Raw genomic sequence first — 11,459 nt, forward strand, 5'->3', positions numbered from 1 at the left:
GAGAGTTATTGAAATTGGAGATTTTGAGGTGACGACCATAAACTCCAACAACGAAACTATTCCAAAACCAATCACTGAATACGAGAAAGAAGATTTTCAAAAGATGGAGATGAACGCTCTTGCTATTAAATTACTTCACTGTGGACTTGGTCCTAATGAGCACAATCGTATTATGGGTTGCAAAACTGCCAAGCAGATTTGGGACCTACTAGAAGTTACCCATGAAGGTACTAGTGAAGTGAAGCGATCCAAGATTGACCTGCGGATGTCCAAATATGAAAGATTCGTCATGGTACCTAGGGAGAACATTCAAGAGATGTTCACTAGGTTCACAAATATCACGAATGAATTAGTCTCTCTTGGTAAGATCATTCCCGTTGATGAACAAGTTAGGAAAGTACTTAGGAGTCTTCCTCAAGACGAACGTTGGAGAGCTAAGGTCACAGCCATTCAAGAATCGAAAGATTTCACCAAGTTCAATTTGGAAGAGTTTGCTGGTTCTCTCATGACCCATGAATTGCATTTGGGAACAGCCGACAGTGCCCGAAATAAAGGACTGGCTTTAGCAGCAAAGGATCATGAAGAATCAGAAACTGATGATGAGGAGACTGCTATGTTGGCAAGAAAATTTAAAAAATTCTTCAGGAACAGCAGATATGGAAATCAAAGAAACAACAAAGAAAAGGGAACTACTAACTTGAAGACAAATTTTGAATGCCACAAGTGTGGGAGCACTGATCACTTCATCAAGGATAGCCCTCAATGGAAAAATGAGAAGGGCAAGGGAAAAGCAAGAGAAGTTGGAAGACAATATAAGAAGGGAAACTTCAAAACTGATTTTAGAAAGGCAATGATTGCAGCTTGGGGTGATACGGAGAGCGAGGCTGAGACAGAAGCTCCAGTGGAAGAAGAAACAGCAAACCTATGCCTCATGTCATCTCATCACAGCAAGGATGAAGAGTCTAAAGAAAAAGAGGTAATGTCTTATAACTCACTTCCTAAACATCCATCTAAACTCAGTAAGAATAAATTAATTAAGTTGCTCTTGGAGACACAAGAGAAATTAGATAAACAGAATATCAAGTGTCTCCAAATCGAGAAAGAACTCAACTCAAACAAGGATCATGTGTCCTACCTAAATTCATTTAGAATAGATGTACAAAGCAGATTTTTTAATTTGCTAGATCAGAATATTGTTTTGAAAGAGACAATTGAAAAATTGAAACAGGAATTTATTTTTCTTAATATTGAAATAAATCAAAATAAATTGCTAGGATTAAGTAAAGATGTAAACAATATATCTACTCACATGGTTAGCACTGAATTTCAAAAGTTGAAATCAAAATTAGAATCCTATGAAAGAGAAAATTAATATTTGAAAAATAAAATAAACTCAAGAGGAAAAGGGAAAATCAATGAAATTCCCAAATGGATTCTAGAAGCTAAAACAAAGAGTAAAGAAGGTCTAGGTTATGTTAAGAATGATAAAAAGAAAAAGGTCTATGTTGATCTCCCTAATAGTAAAATATGTTCCTTTTGTGGTAAAATTGGACACCTAAAACATCAATGTATAAAGAGGGAACAGCATACCAAAGCAAATAAAAATTATGTCGAACGCATATGGATTAAGAAATGTGATTCAAGTATTGTCGACAAGGAACCCAAGGATGAATGGGTTCCTGTACCTAACCATTAAGTTGCTTTGCAGGTTCAAGTGAGGGGGAACAACTCATGGTATCTCGACAGTGGGTGTTCCAAGCATATGACGGGTGACAAATCTAAATTTCTCTCACTTGAAGCCTATGATGGGGGAACAGTAACCTTCGGCGACAACATGAAGGGTGAGATAATTGCAAAAGGAAAGGTTGGAAGGTCAAGTTCCCATGCCATTGATAACGTATTTTAGTCGAGAATTTAAAACACAATTTGCTAAGTATTTCTCAATTTTGTGACAAAAGTGACTCTGTTAAGTTTACTTCTGAACGATGCATAATTTCTAGGAACAACACAGGAGACCCTATGCTTGAGGGAATCAGAAAAGGGAACACTTATGTAGTGGACCTGGACACTGTTCCCAAAACCAGTCTAACGTGTTTAAGTGTCATAGAAGAAGACCCACTACTTTGGCATAAGCGACTAGGTCATGCTAGTTATTCATTGATTAATGCATTAAGATCAAAAGACGTAGTTAGAGAACTACCAGCTATAAAATTTCTTAAGGAAGAAATTTGTGATCCTTGTGCCAAAGGAAAACAAGTGAGGTCATCCTTTAAATCAAAGAATTTGGTGACTACCACTAGACCGTTAGAATTAATTCATATGGATTTATGTGGACCTATGAGAACACAAAGCCGTAGTGGCAAAAGGTATGTGCTTGTTGTTGTTGATGATTATAGTAGATTCACTTGGACATTATTTTTGGTAAGCAAAGATGAAGCTTTTGATGAGTTTGTTTCTTTTGCTAATAAAATACAAAAATCTACCAATAATCAAATTGTTCACATAAGGTCTGATCATGGGAAAGAATTTGAAAATTCAAACTTCATGAATTATTGCAATGAACATGGTATAAATCACAATTTTGCCGCACCTAGAACACCACAACAAAATGGAGTGGTAGAGAGGAAAAATAGGACCTTAGAAGAAATGGCTAGGACCATGTTGATTGCTAGTGGTCTACCTAGAAATTTTTGGGCCGAAGCCGTCAATACTGCATGCTATATCTTGAACCGTGTGTTAATAAGACCAATCACTTCTAAAACACCCTATGAATTGCTTAAAGGTATTAAACCAAATATTTCCTATTTTCGTGTATTTGGATGCAAATGCTTTGTTCATGTAAATGGAAAACGAAACATAGGTAAATTTGATGAAAGAAGTGATGAAGCAGTATTTCTCGGTTATTCATCACATAGCAAAGCTTACAGAGTTTATAATAAGAGAACAATGTGCGTGGAGGAATCCGTTCACATAATCTTTGATGAAACTAAATTTTCAACAAGTGAACAGGAAATAAACAATGTCAAAATAGGTCTTGCAAATCTAGAAGATGATGAAGAAATAAAGGTGCAAGATCAAGGAACAGCAGGTGAACAGCCAATACATGAAGACGAAGAAGAAACTGACCAAGTCCAGGAACTGCCAGCACAACAGGACCAGCAGACTGTTCCCAATTCAGCTGTTCCCCCAGATGAGCAAAATGATCCAGTAACTGAACAAAATACCAATCAAGCTGTTGAGCCAGAACATGCTACTGTCCCCTAAAGAGAATTTGTGCCCAAACCTTGGAAATATCAAAGTTATCATCCTCTTAATCTGATTATAAGTGATATGAATAAGGGAATACAAACCAGATCCCAAATGAGAAACTTTTGTGCACATTTTGCGTTCCTATCATCACTTGAACCTAAAAATCACGAGGAAGCTTTAAAGGACTCCGAATGGGTCGTAGCCATGCAAGATGAATTGAACGAGTTTGAAAGAAATAAAGTATGGCACTTAGAACCCAAACCAAAACACAAGAAGGTAATTGGTTTGAAATGGGTATTTCGAAATAAGCTAGATGAACATGGAATAATAGTGAGAAACAAAGCAAGACTCGTGGTCAAAGGGTACAATCAACAAGAAGGTATTGATTACACTGAGACTTTTGCTCCAGTAGCAAGGTTAGAGGTTATTAGAATCTTAATTTCTTTTGCTGCATTCATGAACTTTAAATTATATCAAATGGATGTGAAATGTGCTTTTTTAAATGGCTATCTTGATGAAGATGTTTTTGTTGAACAACCCCCTGGTTTTGAGAACACCTCTTGTCCTGATCATGTCTACAAGCTTGATAAAGCTCTTTATGGCTTGAAACAAGCTCCTAGGCAATGGTGTGAAAGACTATCAAAGTTTTTGAATTAAAATAACTTTGTAAGAGGAAAAATCGATAAAACCTTATTCTTTAAGAATAAAGGTTATGATATTTTAGTTGTTCAAATTTATGTAGATGATATTATTTTCGGTGCAACCAATGACTTGTTATGTAAAGAATTTTCCAACCTTATGGGCACAGAATTTGAAATGAGCATGATGGGAGAACTAAATTTCTTCCTTGGTTTACAAATTAAACAAACTGAAAATGGTATTTTTATTCATCAACAAAAATATATAAAAGAACTTCTCAAGAAATATGGATTGAATAATGCTAAAACTAACCATACACCTATGGCTACCAGTGTTAGACTAGATGAAGACCTAAATGGGATTAATGTAGATCAAACAATGAATCGAGGCATGATTGGTTCTTTATTATATCTAACAGCTAGTAGACCTGATATTTCTTTTAGTGTTGGCTTATGTGCTAGATTTCAATCTAATCCTAAAGAATCACATTTTACAGCAGTAAAAAGAATTATGAGATACTTAAAGGGAACAGACGACTTGTCCCTATTTTATCCTAAAAGTGATGTCTATGATTTGAAAGGTTTTAGTGATGCAGATTATGCAGGTGATCTAGTTAATAGAAAAAGCACATCAGGTATGGTACAATTTCTTGGCTCATGTTTAGCTTCATGAAGTTCCAAGAAACAAAACACTGTTGCATTATCAACTGCAGAAGCTGAATACGTAGCAACAGCAGCTTGCTGTTCCCAAATACTTTGGATAAAGCAGCAGCTAAGAGATTTTGGTATTAAAATTGAATGTGTTCCTATTTATTGTGATAATACCAGTGCCATATGTATATCTAAAGATCCAGTGCATCATTCACGAGTAAAACATATCCACATTAGGCATCATTTTCTTAAAGATAATGTTGAAAATAAGAATATTGTCGTAAAGCATGTTAACACTAATGAACAAGTTGCAGATATTCTGACCAAACCACTTCCAAGGGAACAATATGAAAAGATGAGATTGGAACTTGGTATGATCAAGCTCCACTAAAGTTAGTTGCATATATTTCCCATTGAAGCATCATGAGAATAAAAAGGTCAGGAATCAACCTCAATATCTTGATTGAAAATCAATTATTGAATGGATCAGGTAAACACTTAATAAAGTTTGTACCATGAATGTCTTCTAATTTGCATGTGTTAATCTGATCAGACCAAAGCAGTTGTTCATTATTCTCTTTATATAAAATCTCACAATATCACAATTCATCTCAATACTATCTTATTTTATTTTCATTATTTTTATTTCATATCTCTATAAAAAAAGCTAACATAATCAAAAAAAAAAGGGGAAAACGGTTTTTTCTTCACTCAAGTAATGCAAAGGGCAATAAAGAGATGGGACTTGAAGGAGTAACCGTCACTTCCATCATTTAAACTCCCTCCCTTTACGTCATAACACTACACTCCCCCAAACCTTTCTCTCAACCTCTCACTCAAGAAACCGTCCTTCTCCCTTCTCTCAACACCTTCAAAAATTCAAAAATGAAATCCCCAAAATCCTTTAAATCCGGCAAGAAAACTACCAAATCCCGTACACCAGACCAGCCAAAACCACTAAGAGTAGTTCTTCCTCCACCATTACTGAATGCTGCACCACCCACACCAACAGAAACCACACAAGAATCACCCAAACACTCCACTGAACCCACAGGTACCAAAAGAAAGATTCCATCACCAAAAGGTGGTTCATCTTCCAGAGTAGTTAAGCGTTCGAAGCATGTTGATCCAAGCAGTGCCGAAGAAGTTTCAAAGGAGATGACAGTAGGGTTCGGGTTGGATAAGTATTGGTATGATTCTACTCACTTTCCTAAATTGCATGACATTTTAAAAAATCAAGAATGGGAATCATTGATGTCCACTTTCAGTTGCAATTCCATTTTTCCAAACCTAATGAGAGAATTTATTTTAAATTTCTCTAATGATGGTGGAATGGGTTCTAGTATTGTTAAAAACGTTAAAATTGAATTTAACAGTGCTTTATTGGGGGAATGGTTTAATGTTCCCAATGTTGGTTTTGATACATATTATATTGGGTCGAAGATTGCAATTTTTGGCATCAATGAACGAACAATTCTAAAATTTTTAGGGGTTGATCAAAAGAAGGGGAAGATCAGTCACAATGTTCTGTCTCCTATGCATAAATTGTTGTACAATGTTGCTCGCAGATTCATTTTACCACGAAACTCAAAACGTAGTCAAGTGAGTTTGCGTGACGCCACTTTAATTTACTGCATAGAAAAACATATTAAAATAAATTTTCCTTCATTGATGATCTCTCATTTATCAAACTGCATTGAAAAGAAAAGTTTCATTGGTTATGGAGGGTTGCTAACCTGGATTTTTAGAAAATTTGAGGTCCCATTGGAAGGGTTGGAGTTCCCAATAGGTCCCAACATGAAAATTGGTGCGAAATGTTTACAAAATTTGCATTTAAAATTGAATGATGAGGGGATATTGATGCATGAGGAGGTTGTAGAAGTTGGATCTGAAGAAGAAGGGGCTGCAGAAGTTGAAGAGGAAAAGGAGAACAAGGAGAATAAGAAAGAAAAGTAACAAGATTTTGTTCCCTCTGAAAATATTGAAACATCTAAAAAAGGGGAACAGGACGGAGCTGCAAGTTAGGGGGAAAAGGAAGAACAGAAAGAAGCCTTGGATGATAATGTTCCTCACAATCTCTACAGTGATTCCAGTGATGAAGAGATTGTGTTGGCTATGAGGAAAAAGGCTAAGTCAATACAAAGGAAGAGTAGGAGGTTGGCCTCGAAATGCAAGGCTACTGTGGTTGATGAAACCACATCTGACACCATACCTGAGCCAACACCTAATGAACCTTCCTCTCCCAAGCCAGCCACTCCACCACAACATCAAATACCATCACCGCCACAATCACCTATCCAGTTTACACCACCACCACAATCACACACTTCACCTAATATTGGCTGCACTAACTTTGACTCTGTTCCTGCAGGTTCTTCAAATTACATTCTCTCCAAGCTCCTTGATCTACAGTCTCAATTCACTGCCTTTCAAGATGAAATTCGCATCTCTCTTGCCTCAATTGTTGATCAACTTACCCTGATGGAAAACCGTCTTGGTGCAAAGTTGGACACTGTTGAAGTGCAGACCGAATACATTGATGAAGAAGAGACCGCCCCTTGATCCCTCTCCTCAAAATTTTAATGATTTGTTGGATGTGACACTTATCAAACAATTTCTCTTTCTGTTGTTGTACCATCTGGGGTACAAAATTGTATCTGTTTGTTGACCAATTACTACATTTTCTTTTCTTGCTTTTATTTTCATGGTTTGTGATGCTTAACTCTATGCAGATTTGAATTGCTTTTCATGGGACTTACTTTCATTTGTTGCTTCTTGGTTTCATCACTAACAAATCTATATGGTTTGTGCTGAGGTTTGATGCCCCCCAATTCTTTTTGATTGATGACAAAAGGGGGAAGAGATGCACAAACTTAAGAGAAGTTGTGAATACACAGTCTCCATATCTTGATAGATTGATTTATATTGCTCTTTAATGGAAATTATTGCATACTGTGATCTGCTAAGGGCTTAAAATATCATTATCTAAGTTGATCTGTGCTGTTAAGTTTAATTGTTGTTTAATTGTTCTAAATTTGTCATATTATTTGTTAATTTGTGTTAGTTTAAACTATTTTTGTGTTAGTTTAATTATTTTTGTTATGTTTTTGTATGGAGTAAATTGTTCTACTATGAGTGCTTGGTAAATTATATTGTAACGAGTTAATTTACTAAGTTATTTGGAGTTACTTTAATCTCTAGTATACTCTAAGAATTTTGCTTTACTCTATTTTACTTAAGTTTGTTTATAAAGTTTGTCTTCATCAAAAAGGGGAATTTGTTGGCCTCTTAGGTTTTGATGATGACTTCACTTCTAAATAAACAAACATGTTTTAGAGATTGTTTTGCAGGTGAATATCCGATTTTGTTAATAGTATTTGAAGCCTATGACTTGGTTCGTGGAAGTTGTACATGTCTCAAATATCCAAGAAGTTGGACAATTGCTTTAGAAGTCAGTTTACTGTTCCTAGAGTTAAAGTCCTGACGAAAGTTGTAGATGGAAACAGTGTGCTGTTCCCCACGATACAGGTCTGAAGAAGTTATTGACTGGAAGTTATGAAAATTACGTTTTCTGTTTTTGGTTAATGTAAAAGGTTAAAAGTTTAATTAGTTGCTTAATTAAATTAATTTATTAATTGGCAAAAAGTTTTTTTTAAAATGCCTAAAAATATGAAAAAGACTTATTCCTCACTTTGAATTAGTCTCCTATAAATTCGGACACCCAAGAGATTTATTCTCTACTTTGAACAAGTCTCCTATAATTTAGGATCTTCCTAGTGACTCATGTACTATTAACCGTACAAGAGAACCGCGGTCATTTTCCACCTCTACTTTCAATAACTTCGCAATTTTCTTTGGGAGCAAGTAAGTAAATGGAAGTCACGGGGTGAGTGCACTACATGGAAATCGTGGGTTGAGTGCACTGATGGTTGTTCTCTTTATAAACGAGGGAAGCTACGCTCAAGCGAAGTATGCATTAAAAAGTGTCCATTAAGGGAGATCAATTAAGAAAAATATTCAAAGTTATTTTAATGCCAATTAATTCATTATATTTTTCTTGAGCAACTACTTAATTTTAATCTTTTTAAGAATTGGTCTTGTAAGGGTAATTGAGTGTTTTTGTTGTAACTAGACTTAAGAGAAGTCTAGGGGAATAGAGAAGCTTCAAGAGAAGTATGAGAAGAGAAAGAGAAGGAGAAAAGAAGAGAAGAGAAATAGGCCTAGAGTAGAGAAGCTTCAAGTGAAGCATATTTGTTTTATGTAATTGTAATTGATTGCCTAAAACATAGTGAGAATTTTGAAATCCCGGGGGGTCGTGGTTTTTACTTCTTATTAGGCCAAGAAGGTTTCCACGTAAAATCTTTGTCTCCTTTTATTATTTTTCTTTTCGTTTTTGAGTTTAAGTTTTGTTCTTTACTTGATACAATTCCGCAAAAATTAGAGGCAAAAATCTTAAACCTAATACACAACAATTCACCCCCCCTCTTGTTGCATTCGATCATCTATTAGCATTCCTACAGATCAAAAGACTTATAGAGGTATGATTGGTTCTTTATTGTATTTAACTGCTAGTCGTCCTGATATCATGTTTAGTGTTTGCTTATGTGCTCGTTTTCAAGCTAACCCAAAAGAATTTCACTTAACAGCAGTTAAGAGAATCTTTAGATATTTATATGGGACTAAAGACTTTGGTCTATGGTACCCTAGTTGTGGAAATTTTAGTTTAATTGGTTTTACAGATGCTGATTATGCTGGATACAAAGTTGATAGAAAAAGCACCTCAGGATCATGTCAGTTCTTAGGAAATTCATTGATCTCGTGGTATTCTAAAAAGCAAAATTCAGTTGCTTTATCTACAGCTGAAGCTGAATACATAGCTGCCGGTGCATGTTGCTCTCAAATCTTATGGATTGCTCAACAACTTAGAGACCTTGGAATTGATTTCAAAGGCATACCAATAAGATGTGATAATACAAGTGCAATTTGTATTACTAAGAATCCTATGCAACATTCTCGTACTAAACACATTGAGGTACGTCACCATTTTATAAGAGATCATGTTGAAAAAGGTAATATTTCTTTATCTTTTATATCTACTGAAAAAAAAATTAGCGGATATATTTACAAAACCTTTAAGTGCTGATCGTTTTGCTTATATACATATGGAACTTGACATGCTAAATGATATTGCATGAATTAAGGGGGAGTAATGGCATATTAGAAAAAGGATTGAGACGTTAAATACTAAGTATGTATTAAGGGGGAGCATTATATTTACATGTTTAATTGACAATATATGTGTGTTTATGCATGAGTTAAGAATTGAAAATTTAATTTCAATTTCTTAAAAATTATTTATTTTATAAAAATGGGATTTATAATTAAATACCTTTAATTAATAAAGGATATTTAATTATTTTAAAAAAAAATTGTTTGTTTAAATTATTTGTGAACATCATCAATGCATTAAAAACATGTTCATGATTTTGGTTAAAATCCAATTAATCTCATAATTTAATTTCCATTTGTTCACGGTTAAAAAGCCCAAATCAAACACTTGCTCACTTTGATGAACAAACCGGTCAAGCTTCACACACCCTTTGCATTCTTTGTGTTGTCAAATCAATCAATTGAAAGTACAAATGCATGTACTATACTCCTTTAAAAGAAAGTAAAATGCATTGCTCATTCATTTGCTCACAGAATCTCTTTCTGATTTCCTGCTCAAACCGTCTCTTTCACTTTCCTTTTCAAGCTTTCAAAATCTCCTTCAATGGCACCTAAAAGAAGACTAAGCAAATCCTCTTCAAAATCCGAAAAAGGAGAATCGTCTAAATCTCAAATGGCTGAACCTATTACCCCTGTTGATTACTCACCATTGAACACTTTTGATGTTCCTAAACAATGGTTTGAAAACCATACTTCTTATGGAAGATGGGTTGATATTTTTCGACAAAGATCACTTTCCTTTGTTGATTTACTTGATTATAATTTCTTCTTGTTTGAAGATCTTGAAATTATTTCTGCTTTCATACAATCTACCCCGGGTATGTTCTTAAGCCCTGGCTCTACAACTTATCCAAGTCTTGTAAAAGTTTTCTATTCCAACTTATCTTTTATTATAGTTGATGGAGGACAAGCTTTACGAAGCTTTGTTAAGGGTCAAGAGATTGTGATCTCAAAAACCCTAATGAATGATATTTTTAAATTTTCTCATGAAGTTGATGATCAAATCCCTAATATTTTGGCATTACAAAATGCTAAGGATATGTTCATTCTTGAATCATATTCTGATTTTTCTTCTTCTAAACAATTAACTCACAATGCTTTAAATTTAAATGGAAAATTGTTACACTACATTCTTGTTAGAACCGTTTTCTCTCGCAACACCTCTTGTGAATTGGTCACTGATGCTCATCTCATATTAATGTGGAAGATTGCTTCTCTGAAAAATGTTTATTTTTCTTCTATTATCTTCTCAACAATGCGATTTTGTTGCTCACATACTCGCAATTGTTCTCTTCCTTATTCCAACCTTTTGACATTGATCTTTGATCATTTCAATCTGCTCTCTGAGATAGAGGAAGTAGATTGTTCTGGTCCTATTTCTTTGTCTAATGAAATCCTCCCACCTCTTGGAATTTTTAAAGTGCATGACAAATATGAGTTATACTCAAATTTGTCTTCAACTGATAAAGAGGATCTTCAAAAGATCCATGGTAAGCGGCTTACACGTCTTGAACCTCACATTAAAGAACACACCACTCTTTCCCGACTTCAGTCTCTAGACTTGGAGGTTGGTGAAATGAAATCTTCCCTACTGGCATTGCATGATAAAGTGTCTACTCTCACCTTTATGTTAGACACTTTTATGAAAGAAATGAAAGGAATGGTAGTGGAAGATGTGGTAGTAGAAGAAGA

Source organism: Amaranthus tricolor, chromosome 2, assembly GCF_026212465.1.
Source record: "Amaranthus tricolor cultivar Red isolate AtriRed21 chromosome 2, ASM2621246v1, whole genome shotgun sequence".
NCBI lineage: Eukaryota > Viridiplantae > Streptophyta > Magnoliopsida > Caryophyllales > Amaranthaceae > Amaranthus > Amaranthus tricolor.